At 36.3% G+C, this 24910-nt stretch overlaps 1 protein-coding gene across 1 annotated transcript in view; it reads right to left on the reverse strand.

The window, feature by feature from the left end:
• The window catches only part of NCKAP5 (NCK associated protein 5), a 379508-nt gene that overhangs the window by 160052 nt on the left and 194546 nt on the right, over positions 1-24910 (reverse strand). The window lies entirely within an intron of this gene.

Below are 24910 nucleotides of genomic sequence, written 5' to 3' on the forward strand. Positions count from 1 at the left end.
TCCCCAAAGTAGATTGGGAACAACCAGCAGGATAGTGAATGCCAAGTATCTTCTGAGCCTGAAGAATGCCTCCTTTCGTACGGGTTTCCTGCAGCACTGCCCTGGAACAACACGGTTTCCTATTGTAATGGTGCCCAGCTCAAAAGGAGTTTACTCTTCTGGAGGACAGATTCAGTAACAGCAGTACATATCTACTACCGAAGAAACCTAAGATGTAGAAGTAATTACTCTTCCAGGTTAGAAAACAACCACAAAGCCAAGTCATGTCAGAGACATAAGAATGAAAGCTTACTGATTGTAGATTTCCAAGCCCTAGCCAGCATAGCAAAATGGCCTAAATAAGTAATATATGGTTAGAATAATGGTCTCCAAGGGCTTAATTACCTGTATCATTAAGTAGTGGTAGTCTCTCTAAAATTATATTGACAGATCTTCTACAACCAAGCAGTTGATAATGAGGCAATAAAAATACATGCAATGCACACAGAAGAGTGCTGGAATAGTGTCATATACAGTATCATCAGCTTCGATGCCAAAGCACAAGAAGGGCTGAATTAAACTATTTGTGAACTGATCACAAAAAAATTCAGAAGGACCTAGACATATTTTGTCATTAATAACTTCTGATACTTTCCCTTTCTGTATGTGTGCAATCCTACCAAAAGCAAAAGAAGATAAGAAAAAGAAGGGAAGAAGAAGAATATCAAGGTACAAATGAGATGCAAAAAGATATAACAGCTGCATTTAAAAAACAGAAGAAAAAAGGCAGGGACATTTCCTTGCCTCTATGTGAAGCACCATAAAGCACTCCTCATATCTTTCCAAACACATTACTCTCACAGCCATTATCCATTGTATGAAGCAACAACAGGAAAAAACACCAGAATACACAGGCTCAAAATGCCAAATTAATCGGTACTGAAGTCCATCCCTTTATCCTAGAGACAGACTGAATAAAAGCAGGGGAATGTTTCTGTATGTAGGAATTGCACTGAAATATATAGAAAGAGCACTGGTTCTTTGCTGCATGTATGTGCTTCTGCTACTGCCTGCTCCCATTTTCCCCTTGCTGAAGTCATGCAGAACGTTGCCCCTGTATCAGACGCAGTGTCTGAAATCACCTCGTAGGTTCAGGAGATAAGCTGTATGATGCCAGAAATCCAGTGAGAAGAGGACAGGACACTTTGGAGGGATGGCCAGCTACCAACATGGAAAACAAAAGGAACAGAGAGGAGAGTAAAGGGGTCTGAAAAGGCATATCCCATTACTTTGGCCCACAAAATAGAGCAGCTGGATGAACTAAAGTGGAATTTGGAGAAGTGAGAAGGACATACTCAGAGAAGGAAAGTAGAGGAAAAAAATTTTGAGAAAGCATCTTAAGGAGAGACTGGAGAAGAAGAGAACAGCATAAGACATGAGGACCAGAAACAAAGGCAACAGTGGCATAAAAGATGTAACAGAACTTGAGGAAAAGAAAAAAGGACATGAAAATGTAAGCAAGATGTAAGAAAACAGAAAGAGAATAAAGTGGAACAGCAAGAAAAAAGGTAAACGTAAAGAGAAGAGAAATGAAAGGACATCTAGGCATCTCAAAGGTGCAAATGTTTATGTTAATTATTTATAATGAATTGGTATTTCTTTCGCAGAAACAGAAGAGCTATTAGCTAGGACTTCCAACAGGAGATCATTTAAGAGGGTTTAGAGAAGGATTTTTAGTCTCACTACAGCCCTAAATGGAGAGTCACAACTTCATGCCCTCCTCCCTGTTCAAGCACTCATTCTTTAATCATCTATCTTCAGCACAGCACGGGATACATTTTCAAACTGCTCTGCAGGATTTTAGCCACGCGGCTCCCATTGTGTTTAATGGGAATCCTGTGGACAGAGCTCTGTATGAGACTTTCAAAATGCACTCCAAAAATCTCTAAATAATGCACTACTTGAGCATTACCCTGTTTACTTCTCATAGGACATTACTAAAATGAAACAAAGGTTAGGTCATCTATAAAAGTTTACTGGGAAGACCATCAGTGTTTCCTACATATATGTATAATAATTACATTTAACATAACTATTTAGGACTTACTTTTTCCATAATAACTAAAAGAAAGAACAACATCAACTCAAACCACATTTGCTTCAGAAAAGAAGATGCAGCAGTTAACACATCAACCTAAGATTTGAGAAGCCCATCTTCAAGACTTCACACTGTCATAGGATACCTTTGTGGCTTTGTTTCAAATTTTCCTCTGAAAATTGATTTAACAGTTTCTATTTCATAACAGCTTTATGATGATAATAAATACCAGTGAAGCATTAATCAAAGATTCATCAGATACAGAAAAAATGCTCCAATATTAACTCCCTCTCTCCCTTCAAGAGGAGGGCTGTTTCCGTGATCATGTCTGAGATAACATGAAAGTTTTGAGAATTGTAAATTCTTGCCATCCATCCTCCAGAAAGAAAAGACCTTCATTTCTGTGCTTTCACCTTTCAGAAGCAGCATTCAGAATAAATCCATGAAGATGCAATTTTAATCAGCTTTCATGCACCCAAACAGTAGATCATATTCCATCATCCTTTGGAATATGAACCAAATAGGCTCAGCTACATAAAAAGTTTCAGGGATTTCCACTTCAGGGAAACGGATCCTCAACCTTTTTGACCTGTGCAGAGCAGAACAGCATTACTGCAAAGAAAAGAAGGCTGGTACATTCACTAAGCAAAAGTTTAGCCAAGGAACAGCAAACATAGCATACAGAGCCTACATTTCTAGCTTCAGAAATGAACAGTAGATGTAATATTAATATCACCAGCTTACTATAAACTGTTACCTTATCCATGCAATTTGTGCTATCGTGAAAGTGGAAGATGACCTTAAGAATACATACATTTATGTTAAGATACCTGAAAACTGGACTCGGCAAATAAAATTCTTCAGTTGTGAACTAGTTAAGCACTTTTTTCCTGAACTTACAGGACAGATACTGGACATAAAGGTCTACTATGAAAACCTTGGGAAATACCCATAACATGAGAATTTCAGCATTTTGAAGAGTCTGAGTTTATGTCAGTGGAATGCAGAAAACTTAGATCACTCTAGAAGCTACTGTGACTACCAGCTTTAAACTGTTCCGGCATGAATTACTGCAAAATTGAATAACTTTGGGCAGAAGTCATTCCACTGAATTTAACAGCTCGTTTCATAGAATCAGGGCCTTTGTGACTTAAGTGAACAGACAGCATGTATTTTAGCTAATCTGGTGGAAACAAAGCCTCACAAGCCTGCCTTACTAAGAAATAATTTAGCAGTTCTCCTGAGGGTCTTTTTTCCACTCTAAGCAAGAATCAACACAAAGAAAAAGATCCTTTTGAATCCTTAATTAAATATTATAAAAAGTTGAAAGAAAACAATCATTATCTTATAATACACCATTACAATGCAGGAGACCGATTTCTGAAAAACCAATTTAGATATCTATGTCCAGGAGGGGTAAAGGGCAATAACAACAAACAAAGCCAGAACGATACATGAAAGAGAGGCTGGGTTGGACATGCTGGGAATGCAGGGTAAGCGCTGAACAGCAGCATCTCACAGTACCAAAGCTTTAAATATTCCATTTGTTCTTCAGAAAGGAAGGACAGTTTACATTTCTTGTAAGCAAAAAAGCTACATAGGGCAGGAAATCCTGTGCATGACAGGGGATTCTATTAATGTGAGAAGAAGCTACGTCAGGTCCTTTTATATCCATAGCTGGGCAGGCGGAAAGGCAGGACTCAGCCAGTTATACAAAGGCAGTATAATCTGTGGGTACAAGAGACATCTAAGATTTCTGCTTGCTCGGTTACAAAGTTAAGCTATGTTTTATGATACAATTAAAACAATTCACTCAGGTTTTAATGTCCTTTATTTATAAGGAAAATGGATCATGTTTACACAGATGTGACCCCGAGAAGCCAAGCCAGCACTGTGCCCTCCTGCTGGCAAGACAAGCTGGGCAGAGGCGTGCAGGGTGCATTCTGGCTAACAGACACCAGCACGGGCCAAACCTCCTGCTACGGGGGCTGCAAGGGCGGCAGGTACTTTGGAACACACAGTTCTTGCCAGCCTAGTTAGCTTTAGAGAGATGAGAGGCAATAGGAGGCAGAAGGAAGAATAAAGCAAGAGGGCAAAAGTCCCTGCTAAAAAACCACATCTGGACCAGACACTGTTTTTGCACACCGGTGCAGTGCTTAGAGTAGATCTAGCTGCTGGTTATCTTCACCGCAAAGACAATGCTACTTGACACAAATGCAAGCAATGTCAGCTTGCAGAAAATCTAATGCTGGCATTGACTGTAAAATGAATCTGAAGTGAAACAATTATTTTAGATCACCCATGTTCACTTTATTTTTAAAATAACTGCTATAATAGGAATTTGTAAATTATCCATATTTGCCTGTTTTATTAGTGTCTTCTAAACAGAATTTTTATTTCAAGATTATTAAAAAAAAAGATGCTGACAGGCTTTTTGTTAGCACAGTGCTAGCACAGTATTCTTATACCTTTGTTAAGCTCATTGCTAATGATTCATTTCAAAGTAATTTCAGATTACTAAAAGGAAGTGTAATAGATTTCCTTAATCTTCATCACCTCAAACCCTCCTTCACTGTTCATGCCACTAAGCACATTGTATGTTTTGAGAAATCACTTGGCCTGCAAATGGCATAAACTAAACCTGCTAAAAAAAATACACTTATTGTTTGGTAATGTAAAAATTATAAATCCAACATTATTTGGAATTGCTGAAGGAATATGGTAACTCGTTTTACAATAAAGGCCACATTCTTCTGTAAAACACAGGCTTTTTTGTTTTGATTTACACTGATGCATCTCCAAATGGAAAATAGTCTAGTGGGAGGAAGACAGACGAATCTGTATCTGGGGGGGTGATCACTTCCAACATTTGACTCCTAACACTGTTAGCTAAAGACAAATGTTTTAAAATTTGAGCAAATACATCTTGATTTTATAGATTTTATCCACACTTCTTTGAGCAAGTGAAAAGCTTCTGGATTTTGAGCTCATTTGGGAGCAACTCTTTCAGTCTATCGCTGATTAAAAATTACAGAGAGAGAAAAAAGCTATTGTTAATTTAAAATGTAAGCAGTCATCTACTCATTTTATTATTGAGTATTATTTATTATCAGAGGCTGCTGTTGTTAAGAGAGTTGTTTTAAGGACCTGCTTACAAACAATATAAAGACAAATACAAACTGGAGGAACCCAAGTGTTAGCAAGCATTAAAGGCTGAAAAATGGTTAGTACGCCTAAAAGATTGTATATTATCAGTAGATCTAAAGGAAGAATGTCCCTCTAGTACAAATGTGCCTTGTAATAAAAAGTTTTCAACTGTGAATATAAAAATCACATATTCCTATATTCTGTAGAATACCTGATGATATAAAGATATTCGATATTCCTTTACTCTTATAACTCAATTCACTATTACAATCAGTTAAAAAGCCAATCATAATTTTGAGTTGCTCTAGGCACCAAGAGCTAATGATGGGAATCTGTGCTTGAACAGTATCTTACACTTATACAAACATCCACCCATTACAGAAGTTTTTCAAAACTAGCAAGTGGTAGTCTTTTGTTGTCTTTTCTGAGTCTACTTTAACCAGACATAGGTTTCACAGCAATAAATTTCCACCTTGGGAAGTCAAGGACATTTTAGCAAGCCTAAATCCAAATCATTCAGCACTTCTTACACTCCCTGTTTTGTCCTAAAAGCTTTCACATTTTTGGTAAAAATAAAAGGCACAGGAAAAGTTAGGGAAGTTGCCTAGAGCCAGTCAGTCAGAAGGGTTCAAACTTCCTTTCAGATTTCAGTGACAGAAATACCTGTCTAGGTTAATAATTTAGTCAAGAACAAAACCCAGCAGCCCAGTTTAGTCCTTTATTACCAGACCACACCAAATATACTTTGCGTCCTATTTTATTTAATAATGTAAAGGCATTCTTTTACATCTTAGTCCTTTATGTAGACACAATATGAACTCAATGGTTTGGTTTAATCTTTCCTCTGTAATCCCAATATTTAGAGAGTAATGCGAAGGTGAATTGTAAGATATTTTTGTTTAAGCATTAATTTTTTCTGTGGTTTTCCCTAGCAGATGAACAGCACATGCAGAACAGACACAGAAATAATAAACAAGTAACAGTCAATTATTTGTATTGTCTTAGTACAGCTACAGATACAATCACAGTATGAGAGAAACATACATTAAGAATTACAGGGAAGCCAATTCACAAAAAAAGCACATTTCTTCTAAAGTTCGGAGAATTTTTTTTCGCAATTAAATTTGCAAGTGTGACAATCATAATAAAGTCGGATGCATGCATGACTGTCTATTTACCAAGCTGACTGAGATTTACCTGAGTCAGAGCAACCAGGCAGTCATTACACAGAGGGAGGAAAAGCTACGGAAGGATACGAGCTGCACCAACAGACTGAACTGCTAGAAAATTCACAGACCTATTATATTTGTCATACTCCGCATTTAACATGTATGCCTGAATATCACTCCTGAGAGAGCTTGTTTTCAGTTGAGAAACCACTCAGATTCCATGAAGGACAGCAATATAAAACCAGGACAGGCAGGTAATATCTACCAAAATACTCAGTAAGGGTGTCTAACACTAAGTCAGACAGATAGTATCATTCCTTACATTGAGCTACTCATGGTGTCTAACACAGATACAAATTCAGAGCACTTGAAACTTGTTCACGTCTCTACATTGCTGCTAGATGACTGCAAACCACAGCCCAGGCATCAGCACTGGATATGTAATGTCAGTGGTGTGAGCACCTTCCCTCTGCACTCCCCAGCAATGCCAGATACAATCACCGGTGTGACTGGGCTTTACATGCTCTAGATACAGCTGGTGTCAACCCTACAACTCACGACTGGATTAAGACAGCAGCAGTTGGCATCATAAGTTCAGGCTCATCACCAAACAGAGATTTTTCAAAGGCAGAGTTATTTACAGTAGGTCAAAACCATAAGGCAGGCTCACAGATTGCAGTCAGTGGAGAATAAGACACCCCACTCTACCCAGGGAGGTATGAAAGCCTGTTTCAGAGCTTTAGAAAAAAAAGTCAAAAACTCAAGCTTGTGAGGCTATAATGTGATAGATGGTGTAGATGGCACCTGGTAGCGGAAAAAAAAACTTGAATTCAGTTAAAATTTTACAGGATTACCACATACAAATAGACAATGTGGAAGGCTCTTCTGTTCAAAGAGTCAGAACCAGAGCTCACACATCCCTCTCCAACAGGTACTTAAAGAAGAACAAGGAGAAATCCTGACTTCAAATCTGCTTTGATACTAGCAGGCTGCTCAGATAGGATTTTCATAGAAATTCCAGCAGAATGACAAGTACTTAGTTCCTTAACAGAAATAGACAGTTTAGAGAAGTGATGCAAACTTACTTAGATTAATCACACTTGAAATAGGATTTTGTGGAAACTTCAGAAGTGGAAGGAAAACTGAAACAGCTCTCCTAATACAGATCAGTGAATGCGAGTCTTTTTTCTAGTATTGCTTAAGAGGAAAGTATCATCTGCAGTATCCATATAAGTTAATGTAGGACCACCAACTATAATGATTTGGGGAAAAAAAAAGTATCCTTTTGAACTGGGCTTTGAAAACTTATATTCAGTAAAGATCTAGGATAATAAATATTTTATGACATAATATTGTGCTGAGTTAAAAACACTTTCTTTTTAAATATATGGAGAAAAATGTTTCATTTTTTGACAATTAAAAAAAATATTTACTTTGCCAGTAGAAGCAAACAGGTTACCCTCAGAATCCAAACATATATAAACACTGGGAATCCATATGTAAAACCTGTTTTTTTAAAAAAATTATCCATGCTATATGAATGTGTAGTAATATATAAATGTTACAGTACCGTAAATGTGAAAGGCTGATTTTGAAGAAAAATACTCTTTAAATTGCAGTCTATTCAAGTTATGGAAACTGAACTTAAACTTTGCTAAAGAGCAGCCAGTTCCAACTGCTAATTATTTTTAATGTCTATTTTTTGACTCATGTTTCCTTAGGGATGCAAAATTTTGCTTGAGGTTTTCAAGCCATGTAGACTGCACAGATTATACTGAATTACAACACTCATGCTTTATTAAAACTCACAAGTGTATATATACTAATAAATGGTCACCTCATAGAAAATTTATATATTTCTGCCCACACATTGCATAAAATTAAGACAAAATGCCACATATATAAACGAATGATGGCTAAAGTTTTATGAACTATAAACACAAGGTCAGTAGCGCTTCACTTCTGCAAGATAAATCTGACATTTGGACAGTGTTGTGAATCACGACGAGAAATGCAATGACCAGGGAATATAAGCTGCCTATTAAAAAAATAAACAAAAAATACAGCAAATCACTCTCACATGGACTTCTCAAAATATTGTACCACCAAAAGCTAATGCTTCTTTCAGCTACTGTTGAAACTGTGCCATCCTCCAAAGAATGATGAAATCATCTTCTGAGCCAAGGTCTTTTAATACAATTTTCAATACCACTTGTATACAGACTTTTTATATGATCTAGTAATACAAACAAGCAAGATTTTGCTTTAACCTAGTGGTGCCCATTTTTGTCGCTTTTCTTTTTTTAGGAGGTATCTGGGCTCAACATTGCAAGAAGGCATGCCTTCCTGTGGCCATAGGTAACAATTCTGCCATACATTGTATGTATAAATACTAACAGGAAACTACAGTCATAAAAAATGCTGTATTTTAAATAAAAAGACATGCACATTAGAAGTGGATTTAATTACACTATATATATTTAAGTTTTTGTTTGAGTTTTTTTGATGAGTGTATTTAGGTCTTTGAATTTCATGATGCAACAGGAATGACAGACAGAGGAAGCCACTCATTTATGTTTTTAAAATAATTGTCTAATTCAGGTCATCTTGAACACAAGTCTTAGTAAAGTTCAAATCAGGACCTCAAGTATCTTCAGTGAGAAAAAATTCAAAGCTAGATTTGGACGACTGAATAGCTAGATTCACACAGTGTCTACTGGAAATAAAGAGAAAATTCACCAATGTACAGCATCTGTAATGTTAAAAATCTGCCTAACTCCATACTAGTGAAAGACACAGAGGTGATGCAAGATACTGCATGGTTCAAGTTTTGTAGTTTTGTGGCATTTGAACAGTGTTAGGAAATGCTGGGTCTTTTTTTTAAAAAAAAAAAAAAAAAAAGAATCTTTTAACTCTACCTTTGCTACTTTAGAGTTTCATTGCTACTTTCACTGAATGTTATGTACACCATTACAGGTGCACATTATCCACCTGGTTCCAGGGCTTCCCTCTTGCTCCCTTATTTTTAAATCTCTGTAGAAGCTCAGTCCCTGTGCTAGATTACTATGTCTAGTGCTGAGACTGCTACAGACATGATAGGCAGATTTAATTTACTCAAATCCTGAGTCACCCTGAATTTTCAGATGAACTTAATGCTTAATTAAGGGAAAAAATGGCAAAGAAGAAAGAATTCCCATAAATATAATTTTTAAAATTCTGCTGGACAGTTTTCCTTAAGTATTTGGACTGCTTTTATTCCTACAGTTAAGAAAATGGTATCTCAGAGAATTAGCATTACTTTTACAAGAATTTATGATTGTACTTTCTTTTTATCTAAGAGTTACTGACTGAGTATATCCACCACTATAAAAAGCAAGCTTGGGGATCTTAATGCAATATTTTTCTGACTTCTGAACTAGATAATACATGCATACTTCACTTAGGAACACTTAATAAAAATCTATTCATAAACTTCAATAACACATTCTCCGGGAGATGCTGTGACAGCCTATTCTGCATTATTCTAAAGATTTTCTTTGATTATCACTTTGTTGAGCAATGTATTATTATGGGTCCAGTCCAACAAACAGTGGAGTACAAATTTTCAAAGTTTACACATTCACACCAATTTAACCAACAATTCACACCAGTTTAGCAGCAATTTACAACTTTTTCTTTTTAAATGAGAACCTTCTTTTATTGCTGACTTGTTTGGTTCTATACATTCCATTACGAACAGAAACACTCAGATATTACCAATAAGGAGCACTGCAGAAATGATCACCAATACATAAATGCTCTGGGAGGCTGTTACCTTTTTTCCTATGTTCAGCTTTTGCTTTGTAAAGAAATATTTATTGAATGTTAAGAAAAAAATTACTAAAAATGTTTTAAGAGCTTGAATGCAAGAGGAAAAATCTGCCCCACTTTTGGTCCATCCCCAGTCTGTGGTCACAGAGTGCCATCCAACCTTCCCCAAGCCCACTGCACACAACCATCCTTAGAAAAGTATAAACGGGAGCTGGAATTAAGTGGGTATTGATGAAAACTATGATAGAAGATGACATAAGCGCTCCAGAAATACTTCCAATGTCATTAACTCTTCAAAACTGACAATTAACAGAGACATAACATCTACAAACAGCAAGAAGCTTTAAAATTACTGAAACCTTTTGTGTCTACCCTCCTTGTGGGGAATATAATCAAATAAATTCAGTTGTAATTACATGGGACTCAGATTCAATTTAATTTTAATTATTTGAAATGTGTACACACTCCAGGAAAACCTCATTAAGATGGCTCAGCCAGTTTGGTTTCAAATGGGACTGGTAAGTCAACATTTACGATTATCCATCACAACAGCCATCCATTCACTCTAGATTTATCAGTTATTACAGTCAATTCAGATCAGTAAGTAATAATGAATAAAATTGTTCTCCAGTTGTGTAAGGAAGATCTGCTCTTCCAGACAAGAGAATGACACTACTGGAAATTTTTGTTTCCCTTACTGCCTCCTACTTTTCATTTAGGATAGCGCATTATGTTGCATGGATGCTATCCCCACTGTTTTCCTTAAACAAAATGGACTTTAAGTTCTTTGGATTCCTATCAGAAGCAGAGTATTGCAATAAAGAAGAAAAAGACTGTTTGACCTCAACTTCAACAGCAATGTGATGATTTTAGTATACTGCCTATCTGCAATACATTAAAGAGCAGTGTCTTTCTATTTTGCCCTAAGCAAGAGTACAATCAAATGTTGTTCAGAAAAAAATCCTTCATGCATGGCTGTTACATTTTTCCTTTTCTCCCCATCTTAAACACTCTTTCTCTGAGTAACTCTTGTAGTAAGACAAAACTACTGCAGAATAAACACCATTTGCGACACATCACTGTGATTAAGGGAAATTTTTGAGCAATGAAATAGATTTGTCTTTTAATCTTGGCATCTGAAAAGGCGAAATATGCTTCTTTTCTCACTACCTGGGATATTTTTGTAACATCAAAATCGTTAGCATATTAATTCTGCTGGTTTGATGACAACAAATGTAACAAGACCTCAAGCATGAACAGGAGCCCATTGTACAAAAGCACTTCTGTGAAGCCAGCCAAAGCTAAATCCTGGGGTTCGGCGGTGGGGCAGTACATAGCTCTTTTCAGTCCAAGTAAACAATTGATAAAGAAATCATCAATATCTGAAAACCTTGTTTGAAATCCTTATTTAAAATATACTGTTAGTAAACCCAACCCTTTTTTTCGTGGGTTCCCTCTCTCAGAAGCATCACCAATCATATTGTCCATGTATTATGCTTTCCTATATTAGCCGCCACAGACACTTCCAAAAAGTTACTCAAATATTCATTTTCCTAATTACAATGAAATTTCATTCTAAAAAAGAAAAATCAGTTACTTTACTCTCAGACTAAAATTCACATAGCCTTAAGATGAAACAATCATAGATCACTTCACTCTTACTAGTTGGTCATTAGCTTCTCCAAATCATCAACATCCAAATGCTGTATAACCCAGTTCCTAGATCTTATTTTGGCCAGTTTTTTTCTGGAATCTCTCAGCTCATTTTTCTATCCTCAACTTTCACATTTTATTAATGGAGTCATTGGCTGGGAGCCATTATAAAAGTTCTTTTTTTGCCATTCCCTGCAAAGTGTCAGGGAGGTCATTTAGTTTCTGCAAGAGTAGCTGCCCTGAACGGAAATGATGGTGATAACAGGTGAAGAAACTGTGGAGGGTCTGACTGAGTTCAGTGGAACACAATCAGATTTAGGTTGATGTTTTGGATGATGTAACTTTATTACCAAGGCAAATACCTTGCAATAGCAGTGACTTCTATTTAAAAGAAGAGGAAAGCAATACGAGTTTATGTCTTTTAACTTACAAGACTGAAAAAAGTATTTTAGAAAGGCAAAATAGTTACAGCAATTTTTCCACCGCTTATATGTACAAATTCAAACAGTGCATCTTCGCCAATGACAGGGGGAGTTATAACAAACAAGAACAGACCATAAGTTCAATACACATCTTTATTGCTGCTACACACGAAAATTTTGTAATACTTTTAGAAAGCAACATACTGTAAAGTAGGAACACAATAGCTTTAATTTTGTTCCATAACTAAGTGTGCCCAAGTAATGTTTTTGTGAAGCACTAACATTACCCCACAGTAACAAATTGTTAGAAAATAAATAGATGTTAACCGAGAATTGAACTAAATATACTGTAACATATATAGTTAATAAGGTTCAGTGGTTAAGCAAGAATACTTCTCTCTTCACTGCACCTATCATCTCTTGTTACTATTCATGTCATTACTTAGCCGTAGGTCACTCAAATTCATTTTCCCAGGGTAATATTATAACCTTGCAGGTATCTGAAGCAGGCATAATAAAACAAAAAGGTTAATTGTGCATTCTGTCACAACCATGTGGCATCAGGCCATGACCATCATTTGCCTGGTAAATCTTATCTGCTTTCTTTTCTATTTCAACTCTCCTTAGCTGAATGATAATTTTTCATTGTCTAAGCTGCCTAAAGGGTAGGTTTCAAAATAAAGTTTCAGGTTCTTTTGCTTAGTTTAAATGTATTATGAGTCTAGCCTCTTTAGTACATGGCTGCAAGTGAATGCATACACCAACTCGATAATACATACTTAACAAATTATATTCCTTGCTATCAGCATTCAAGACGCAATGAGGTTTGTGCACAACATAAAGAAGGTTGAAACATTAAGCACTGTAGCAAATTTTGATTCTTTTGGCCAAATTCACCTCATACAGGAGAAAGCCCAGCCATGCCAAGGACAGTTTAGGACTTCAGCACTAAGATCACTGTGAGTTGGATCCAAAAGTGAGCTTGTGCATCTGAGACAGAGAGTTGAGTCTTGAAGAATCAGAATGGACGAGAGCTGCGCTAGAGTCGTTGAAGAGCACCAGATGTGGTGTGTGCACTTGGAGTACAGCTATCGCTTATGCTAAGGACTACAACTGTCTTAAAACATAGACACAATAACCATATTTTGTGGGGAAGAGAAAGGTGATATTGACCTTTTATGTTACAGCTCTGGAGTTAGAACACACATTCAACAGACTACGGCCAGTGTGAAGAACGACATGCAGGGTCACTAAATTAATGGTTGGGACACTCACCTAGGAGACGTGGGCAATTTTTATCCAGTGACTAAATAGTTATACTGATCCATGTAAAATAAACTAATTCCAGAAGGAGCCCAGCTTTAGGGGAAAAGAGGAGAGTATTTCCATAAGGAGTCCAACCATATGACAGTCAGGGGACACCCTCCTGAAAGACAGGATAAAGCAGCTAGACTCAGTCTAAGCAGTGTGTAGATAATACATCTTCCAATTCTGGCTCAAGTGCTGCCTTCATTAAGCAGTCAGAAGAGAGGACCCCCTCCACCATCATTTCTTCTTCCAGCCAGTTTAAAGACAAATTCTGAGTTGTTCGCCTGTAGCACTGGTTTACATGCACAAGCTCTGTGAGGGGATATAGTCTTTCCCTCAGTTCTAGCTGGTTTCTCACTCAGCGTGAAGGCTTTATGAATCACCCTTCAGAAGCACCTTTCTCTGTGCATTATAACAGGAACCTGAGCACCTAATTTTGACTTTTTTATTTCCTCTGCAGGTATGTTTTTATTTCACTTGAAAGTCCTTCACTTTTTCATATTATATTCCAACTATACAACAGACAGATGAAGCCCAGAGAAAGTCGAACTAATTCGTGCCTGTGTTCCTTAAAGACAGCAAATGCTTTCTTACTCCATTTAATACGATACTGTGCATACAGGAGCAGCCAGGCAAGGATTTTAATATTATCGCTCTGTTCCAGTAATTAATAGCAACTCCCCTCATAGCTCTGATAAGCTAGGAAACACATTTCATTTCTTGTCCTTTCCTATTTGTGAAATACTAATGGAAGAGAAATAGGTACAAGACTCTAGCAGTGTCTTTGTATTAGGACTGCAACTCCTTTAACCCAGAATCAGTATGGAGCCATTACGAGTCTCCAGCAGTTAATGTTATGGGACACCCACTAAAAGTTTAGAGAGCATGCAGCAAAATGAGGCATTTCAATTCTGTCACATTATTAATGCCAATTCACATTATTAATGCCAATTCTAGCATGAAAGCTGTTAATGCAAGGTGCCTCGGAGACTAAGCAAAACACCGACCAATCCTGAAGATAAGGTTTGTCTTAGTTACCAGTTTCCCCTCCCAAACACAGATTTCTCTGTTGAAATTTTGCAGTTTTCTTCATTCCCTGTCACTTTTAGAGGTACCTAGAGCTGTAGAAATGGAAAACTAGGTACAAGCTTCCCTCTCCAGAAGAAGAAATAATTAACAAATAGGATAAAGGCTTAACGTAACTATTGTAGCCATATTTTCTGAGATAATTTTCATAAAACTTCCTATTCTCTTTACGAAAGAGTAACACACACACATCCATGTGTAGCTTGGGGAGGGGTGTGGAACAGACAAGACAGACACTGCCTCAGTTAGGTTTCTTCAGTGCTTAGACACTGCTGGCTGGAGAGGTACTAATGCAGTTTCATAAACCAGAAAGACAGTATATGTTTGAGAGCAAGGTATATCTATGACAGTAAAAGACATAAAACTCTCTTTAGACCTTGACAAAGCTTATAGAAACAAATATACTTGTTAAACGCTAGACCTTATGATCCTCAGAAGACAGTACATGAAATTTTAGGGTATTGAAGAAAACTGTCATTGGCCCAATACACATGAAAATCATATAATAAAGTAACAAGCATGTTCAGTAGTAAAAGCAAGTTTAAAAAGAAGCAGAATTTTGTTTTATGCTTCCAGTGGGCTATTACTAAACAAAATCACATGAAATGATGAATTTAAGATTAAAGTTCTCCCAGGAGTGTATTTTTAAGCTCTTTTTTTTGGTTTTGTTTTTGGTTTTTTTTTTTTAAATTAGAAATAAAGGCATACAGATGCAGATCACCAGCATGCAACTTAAAGGAGATGAATTATAAGTCCTTGGAAAAAACCTAAGGATTTTAAAAGAAAAAGCTAAATAAACCTTTTAAGAGAAAAAATAGAATATTACCAAAGAACATGCTGAGTGAGAACACATTTGACTGCCACATGTTCTCTTGGTATTTATTTTACTTGATTTCTGCTGTATGAGAGCCACCACTAGCAAATCAGTCAGATTTCTAAAGGGAAAAAAGTGGCCTCTTCCAATAAAAGCAAATATAATTTCTCATTAAAAAGCAAAACAAGACAATAGGGTTTGATTTTCTCACTATATGTAACTCCCCTACCCAGTGCCTGCCATCCCATGAAACAAGTTTAATGGCACAGGCATTGGCCTGGAGCTACACTGAGCAAATCCAGGTAACTGGAAGAGATCTTACTTGTCATCAATATCTTGGCAATCACAAGGAACATGAGATCAAGAAGCTGCTGAAAACCATTTAAATGCTCAATAAAGTTTGAGTAAAATAATTCTAATTTTAACAGCATCCATGCTACAAGGGTAACTAGCCATGAGGAATAACTTGCACCACAGAAGTATGAAGCTCTGCTGAAATCAGTGAGAGGCTTTTCTCAATAGAATAAAAATTTAGTAAGAATATCAGAAATTTATTAAGGATATCAGGCTCATATGCAAAATCACAAGAAGTATTTGAGATACGATTTTCTTGTACGTGGCAAAGCTTTTCCTTAAGGACTTCTAACAAAGGTGACAGTGGGCAGCAAATTAAATGCTAACCATGTATTAACATAACTTACTCCAACATCAGCTGCCACATTCATCCTCAGCTGGAAGACATTTACTTTCCTCACTTGCAACTTCCTCTCTTTAGCAATAGCCACAGGGATTGTTACAATCTATATTCAGACATATATTTCAGTACAAAGACAGGATTCTGAAGTATTATGAAAAGCTGGTTTATGTGCATCTTAATATATGCCTATAAATTATGTAAGTTGAAGGAGAGCCAAAAAATATATCGTAGAATATCTACTTACCTCTATTCACATAATATCTAACAGAATGGCTTGACAGTAGAAAGGTGACAGCCACAATTCACACATTTTAGGTTTTAACTGCTGTTAAGTAGCTCCATGTCTTTTTGCTTCTACATGCCTGTTGGCAGAAGAGGTCTGTACTCCACTATAGGGGGATTTTCAATCTTAATTAATTACATATCAGATCCATAAGAGTAAAATGCTAAAAAGAAAGCTCCTATGTGAAATGTGAGATAGCAGTATCTGTTCTTTCTGCTTAAGTATCTTGGTTTATTTTTCTCCAGATGGCCACAGTGGTGCTCAATTTCTTTATCAACAAATACCTTCCCTATGTGTTTCTTCTGAACCCACTGAGATAATTTCTCGAAGCTATAACTGAAACAAATTCCACTTTTACTCTTATGTAGTTTTAGTAACAGATGCAGGCATGTATCTGTCTTTCCACAAGTTGAAAATCCTCCACAAAATCTGAGTATGTTAGGACTTTGCTCATCTATACTGCACTAAGCTTCAACTTCACAGCTTAGAATCATTGCTAGAATATTTAACTGCAGAATGTTGCAACAAAGACTTTTTCTTGGTTTTTACTATATTTGTAAGACATCTGATACAATCAACAAACTTTATGGCAGTTACATAAAATATTTTTACTTTTTTCACTTGCAAATGGAAATTGAGAATTATATGAAAAAAAGATGTTGTCATACATTCTCCTTTATTCTCATGCGCATACTTCATCAATTACAAGTTACAGGTGTCATATACCCAGCTATGGAAAAAATATGTGAAATTTTCTTTTGGTTTGTGGGTTTTACCCTTTCAATTAAAATAGTTCTTTAAAAATGTCTCAGCTTGCTATGCCCTTTACAGACATAGAAGCAGATTTCCTGATTAACTGGAAAAGATTTTGTATGACTAATTGGATAAATTTGGATTTCCCCTATATAGTCTCTTCATTTTTGGAGCTGAGCACCATCAATTATGTTTTGAGAGAGGCTTATGGTCAATAAAGTATCTCCTGAGCACAGCACTGCAGTATCGAATGCTTAAACACCAGATTTTATACCAGGTAACTTCCCTGCAAGAACAAAAGATATTCATGATATTTTTAGCACATGAGAATTCATCATTGATAGAATTTGGTTTAACAAATGAGTACCTTTAACTCAGGCTTAAATTATGGTTCAGGAGACACATGAAAACTGAAATGAAAGCTTAAACCACCAAAGAACATAAAATTCATAAAAGAATCTTTAAAGGGTGATATGAAAAACTGTCCTATTTATAATTCTTTGAGTTGTAAACACAGAAAAGTTCTTGTAAGTCTGACATATAAAAGCTTAACACATGAGAGTTCAAGCTGAGGATAACAAGCCTACATAGAGATTCCTGTCAGAAACCATTAACTTCACCTGACAAAAAAGCCACTGTTGTAGCTGAAACAATCCCCCAGAATACAGTTCACCAGTTAGAAAGAAAAGCTGCGCACTTATCACAGAATTCCTCTGCTAGGATTTTGTGCAGTGCTGAGACATACAGAAACGCCTATAGATAAATTTTCCCATTTTACTGCTGCATTACACTAAGAGGGTGGAACATACCCACGTAAGCAGCACCATTAGAGCTGCTACAGGACCAAAATTGCCTTTTGTATTAATGTAACTGTAGAAGTTGAACTTAAAGGGAGTGACGGCGAAGAATATAAACCCTGGAATTGGAACATCTTATTATAAATTTATGTATCAAAAACTGCCCAGCAAAAGGGAAGAAAATCCCAGCTGCAAAGAGCCTTTAGTCTAAACAAACCTCTCACCATCTCACCTCAACTATTTTTACATAGGATAACACCATAGATAAAAGACCTAGACTATTTTTGATATCCCTAGATATTACATATGGCCAAGGTTTTTTTAAAAAATTTTTTATTAATAGAATCTTCTCAGAAAGATGCCTACTCTGACTAGACAAAGAAAGGAATTAAATACTCAAGACCTCTACATCAATCTTGTCCTCCCAGAGTACTGGCAGTAGACTGGAAGGAGGATAAAGAGACAGTGTTTTCCCACAAACATGTGGAAAACAGACTCCTGATGCCATCACCAGGAAACACATACATCTACTGAAAGATAGATAGGTGTCTTCAGCTGGTTGATCTAACCAGAAAGAAATTTCATAGTTCAAGGGTCATTGCAACCAAGCTGATCTATATTAAACAAGCAGTCTATGAACTACTAGATCGGCCTAAAAATTAATTGCACCCAGCAGGAAGAATTTGATTCATCCAGACTAGTTACTAAAATGCCTGCAGGGCTTCATTCTTAGAAATGAAATAAAGATATGATTCCAAGTGTCATGCTTTGAACTACTCCCATTACCAAAATTTCCATAGTGAACTTCCTTAAAATAACATCAGATAGTATAATTTTGTGAGGTATCTGAAAGAAAAGTTGACAAGAGGAAAACCTACTTCTATACATGACAAAGCTATTCAGTTAACTTGGACTGGTATGATTAATTTCATTACAGTATGCACGCATTTTCCAGTGAAATATATGCTATGAAAACACACTAGAACATCAACAGACTTAGCAAGGTTTATCACCTGCAAATAAGAACACTTATACATGATGGACACAATGTTCTACAATAAAAAAATGCCCACAGTAAGTCTTCAAAGATGTTTAAACTACTGCTTTTACAACAAAAATAACAATGCACAACTAATTTGATTATCAAACTGACAAAACACAATACACCACTTTTAATTCTTACATTTTTTTTGAAATTCAGCCAACTCTTGTCATTTTTACGAGGCATCCATCCAAAAGACACTAGAAAAGCCAAATAAGGTAAATGATAATGATGATTTCACTATCTGATCCTGACTATGGTTTCAATTCATCTGGAAATTTAACACTTCCAGTATATTAGCACTGGAAAATTAAGTTGCTCATACTTGGGGAAAAAAGTTACAAACTGACAGATTTTCTGCTTCTTACAAAGACTGCACAGTACTGTCTTCAAGAACTTTTAATTTTGTAACAATCCTTCCATACAAGTTACAAACCTGTGCACTGTCTGTTCCTAGACACCAAGGGTCTTTCTTGATACCAAAGCTTAAAACCTCAGGGACTTAACAGCATAGAAACAATCCTCCATTTTTATTCTACACCTCTGATGACCAAAGTGAGCAACTTCAGACAGTGGAAGCAAGAAATTGAAAAAAAAAAAAAAGCCTATATTGGGTTTATTAGTGTGGGGTTTTAAAACTGTTTCAACTACAGTCTGTCTTTGATCCTATTTCTACTAGTCCTTAAAAGAGCAACATGTAATTGAGCAGCAAAATGTAAAAAATGAAAATGTTAACTGTAAGAGTGAAAAGATCTAAAAAACTATAAATAGGATGGATGTTTAATGACAACTATAAATTTGTCTATAAAGAACGTAATACTTCCAAAGATCCACAGTCAGAGATGCAAATGAGACTGAGCTGTGAAGTCAGTTCTCAGAAGTCGTTGTCACGACAGGTTTTAAATAATAGGAATTTTAAAATTCAAACTAAAAATGGAGAGGGAGGAGAAGACAGAAGATGACTAAAATTTGAAAATTAATTTCTAAGTCAACAATAGCATTATCACAACTCGCAAATGAGATTAAGAAAGCCTTCTGAATGTTTTTGCTGCAATGGAACTAGCCCATGATAAATGTATGAAACTATTGTAACAGAAGTATCTAAACCATGGGTAAATGACACTTAAATTTGTGGCTTGTATAAATCACACATTGCTACACATCAGAGATATATGCTTTCCATGGCATGAAAAATGATGAGATTTCACATAAAACACTGAAAGAAGAAACAGTTCTTCAGATCAACATTTAAAGTGCTGTAAAAGAGGTCTTAAGACCTCTTCAAATTGATTGCACAAAGTGTGAACTCTAACTATTAGTATATAATCAGCTTTATGAATTTCACTGTATCATTCATCTTAAATTCTCTCAGACTTAACACAATCAATAAGAAAAGTTTCTCCAGAAAGATGCAGTACCTGCAAACAGCCTCTCTTAGCATGAAATTAAAGTCAGGCTCCCGTGAATAGGCTCTCCCGGGGACACTCCTCTTGTGCATGTTCCGGGACATTGCCAGTTCCTTTTTCTGACTTGGACAAATGACTTCTCACAAAAGGCTACTCAGGAACTGAGCTGCTTTTTAAAAAAGTACTAACGTGGCCCCACACTGTGCAGTCAGAGACTCTTCTGCATGAAGCTTTCATTACTCATACATTTAAAATCTGTTGCATAGCACACAGGACATCAAAACTAATCTGTCTGGTCCTCTGTTTCAAAGTCCGCAGAGCTAGTTTCCACTTGCTACTGGGGAAAACAAGCTTTTTCTTCACCACATGTTTGCTAGTGTCTGACCTACATCATGAAGAAGAATGAATCTTCCACTAATCCATATCCTAATAGCCAGACTTTCTTAAACCCCAAACAGGAAAGCCAGGCATGTGACCAAGAAGCATTATTCCTGCCCCCACCTTTTATGTAATATACTTGCTCCTCAACTTCTTTTTCATATCCTTTTGTTCTCTTTGCAAAAATATATCAGAGTGAATTAATGACATTTATAATAATCTACTACGTTCATAAATTACAAAGATATGATCTGCCAGTACTCCATTTATCAGAAAGCTAGGTATCTCTGTTGTAGTTTTTAATACAATAAACCTTTTAAATCAGCTTTAACAGAACTCAATTAGAATGTGCTTACAGTAAGTAATATTCTGTGCTGGCCCTGCAACTTGTTTATTGAAATACCATCATCTATGACACATCGAATTTTGATACCCAGAATTATACACTGGATTTTTTTTCTTTCCAAAGATTTTCTTCTTAAGCCGATTTGGGAGCCTACAGACTTAAGAGTACCAGGTAACTGGAGCTTTCCTCTTCTCAATTCATGAGAAGACTGGTGCTGACTGAAAACTTCATTACATTGGACAGGCATCTTTGGAAATGTGTATCAGGCATTTTGCAATTTAGGGTCCCCCCCCCCCCCTTTAGAAAATGTATTTGTAAAAGGTTTCGTATTATCAGTAGCATACTGGTGGTCAGACCATGCAACTTGGAAATTCAATACGAAAACAATTTCCTGACATCCAACAACATTCTTCTCTTCCACCTATATCATCTTTCATGTGCAATTTTGATCTTTTTAGTGTTTTGGTTTGTTTTTTTTTTTTTTCATTAACTCAATGCTGCTTAATAGGCTTGATCAACTATTACCTCACTATGCTTTTCAGGTAAGCATTCAATGCCTGATGAATAACTCGATCCTATTACACACCTTATGAAGTCCATCACAGAGACAAGGCTGGGATTTTTAGTCTCAGGTATGACATTGTTTTACTGAATAAACAAAGATTGACTTTGCAAAACACTATGAAATTTACATGTACGTCTGACAAAACGATTTGCCTTTTTTTTTCATAGTATTTTCTTCTGCTGTCTCTACAGGATACATGAAGATGGGGAGTGAAGTTCCCATCTCAGAGATCTACTGGGTTATTTGGCTCTCGACTCCCACAGCTACACTACCTAAAATAGCTCCAGATGATGCCCCAGGTACACCTGGTGCACTAGAAACCCATGTAAGTGAGGCCCATTGTGAACACTGTAATGAAATAAAGACTCTTCCCTCTCAACCCTTCATTCCACTCCTAAAAAAGGATGACAGAATGAAGCCTTCTGCTTTCCCACCCCTGCCAAAAAAAACTATGCAGACGTTTATCAGATGGCAAGTGTAGCCTGTTTATGAGGTTATTTTCTTACAGGAGAAGAGACCTAGCTGTAAGACCCTTTTCTACCCACATCCCACTGAGGAATTTAATTCTGTTGTTATAAAACTCCTAGGGAAGCTCTTCTGTCCTTGTTCTGAACACCCTAAGTCTTAAAGAACCATCATCAAACCTAACATTTTATCAGAAATGTTTGGCCTTGCTTTGTTTTCAAATATGCTTTTACAAAATTTTATTTAAAATTCTTGACAAGAAGCATTTTGGTATTTGCTTCCTCACAAAGCACAAGTTACCTGAATATACCATTCTTGATTCTGGAAAGGGAAACAAGACATAGAAAATGCCCTCCCCTTTCCTGCTCAGTTCCCTCAGCATTGGCTGCTCTGGATCCTTTTAAAAGGGAGTTACTTGGCTGGATCTGAGCAAAGGCATACATTTTCCATGGTATAATCACTGTCTCTGCCCATAGATCCCATTTCATAACATAACTATGCGATTTTGATTAATCACACCTAGTTCAAGTGGATTGTGCTCTTTGTTTCTAATTCATTAAGAACACAATACCAATAGTGGACTACATATATACAGGGCTCTTTTCACAGGTCCACAAGGCAGATTTTTTATGAGCATACACGTACAAATACTTTGAAAGACATCAGGTCCGATGTCCTGCCACCGAGTATGCGGTTAGAAACAATGGGGTCAGTAGCCACTTGAAACATTTATATGGCTTCCATTAAATGCAATCTGCCTGTGAAAGACTTGACATTCGGTTAGAGTTCATTTGTGTCTTTTCATTTGCACACATATCTCTCTTCACCAGGTAGATGGATCAGATTTGCAGTTACCAAGGCTTTCTTTAAGTGTTTAAATATTTCCCATTCTATTTCTTAATGCTATGTATAATTTCACAGCACTATTAGTTAGTAAATTGTTCAGAATTTCTCTGCTTGCTTAGCTGTAAAACATCGTTATTTTCATTTAGCAGCCAACAGAGGAAACAAATCCTAAGAGATTCTGAATAATTTTCATAATCTTTTTTTAAAGTCAACTGATTTAGATACGAAAAACAAAGAGTGAATCATGTTTACACAAGTGTTTCTTCAGGTCAGAAACAGAAAATTACAACCTAAGTACAGACTGCGTTATTAGGAAGAGATCATATTGTTTATTAGACTTGTATCAGCTTCTGTACCAAAAGACAATACCAATCTTTACAAATCTTCTCTATTTCCATGGACCAGGAAGGCAATGACACTGTTACTACCATGAGATAATACTTCTTCCATTTTTTAAATTAATGTATTTTTCAAATGTAGATTTTAAATTTGTGAAAGTGTGATTATTTCTCCTCTAAAGCGCTGCTTATCTTCCTAACATAATTTGCTGAATGTTATTTCTGCAAGAGATGCATGCTCTTCATCAAAACCACTGCTGCAGCTCAAATAACCAAGCAAACTTTAAATGAGCTGGCTTAGATCCTGACCAACAGCACTGCATTAAGGAGCTCAGTGCAGGGCAGTCAATAGAATATTCATCTGGGGAACAGGCAGGCTTAGAGAATACACTGATAAAGACACTATTTCTGGTGCTGTGTTACTCACTGAATGCTAGCTCAGATACTTCCATGTTAGCTGCCATCACAATTTGGACTTATCTCTAGATATTCTGGTGGGAGGAGGAGTGCTATTTTCCCTTTTAATTTATCTCTGTAGCTTTACAGGCTATTAGTTAACTGTAAAACCAACACTTGTCTTGGAAAATCATAGCAGAGCAGGTAAATCAAGTATGGTCTCAGAACACCTAAAATGTGCTCTTGTGCATTCTTACTAGCTTGAGCAATAGTATGTACACACAACACATAACGGCAGATGCATTTAGAGGTTCTACTGAAATGTGTTAATGCAAAACATTAAGAAATAAAAGATAGAGACTATGATACTCATCTTTTTTTATTTAATCCCAATGAATTTATGAAATTGTCAGCAATATCACTTACAGAAAAATCAGCAATGTTTTGCTTTTGTCTATATAGCAGAAATAAACACTATTAGCACAAGAATTGGCGAGCACTTTTTAAACATTAGATTAATCTCAATACTGCAGACATAAATTCCTGTTAGAATTACGTAAGAATATACAGACACTAAACAAGATGCTTAAAATAAAATGTATTCACATCTACTATATTTATGGGATCACAAAATCACTGGCCCACTTCGATTTAAGCATGATAGAATGAAATCACATCCTCAAAAGAATTAGTTACAGTCCTAATCCTTCATCTTTTAAATCCAGCCCTACCTCTCAGACTTCATATTGTTTAATCTGAAGAGTAAAGAGGACTGTCATTTAGTTCTCTGAACTCCACGATGATTAACCCTTCAAAATGAGAACGTAATGCACAGACTGAAGATTCAAAGTGATTAAGATTCTGCATCTGACTCAGTATTTTTAACTAGAAATGTGCCTAACCATATAAATTTTGCTAGACAACAGCAAATACACAGCAAATATCAGTCTCTCCTGGATGCAAGAATTATAATACTGGCTGTTCAGAAACTCAGCTGGGTGTTTTAAGTGAAAGAGAATCCAGATAAACAGAGACTGAAGGAAGAACAGGCAAGGGAAGATAGACAGGAAAGGGTTCAGGACAGCAAGAGCAGACATAGGACAGATCAGGAA

The sequence above is a fragment of the Strix uralensis genome, chromosome 6 (assembly GCF_047716275.1).
Source record: "Strix uralensis isolate ZFMK-TIS-50842 chromosome 6, bStrUra1, whole genome shotgun sequence".
In the NCBI taxonomy this organism is placed as follows: Eukaryota; Metazoa; Chordata; class Aves; order Strigiformes; family Strigidae; genus Strix; species Strix uralensis.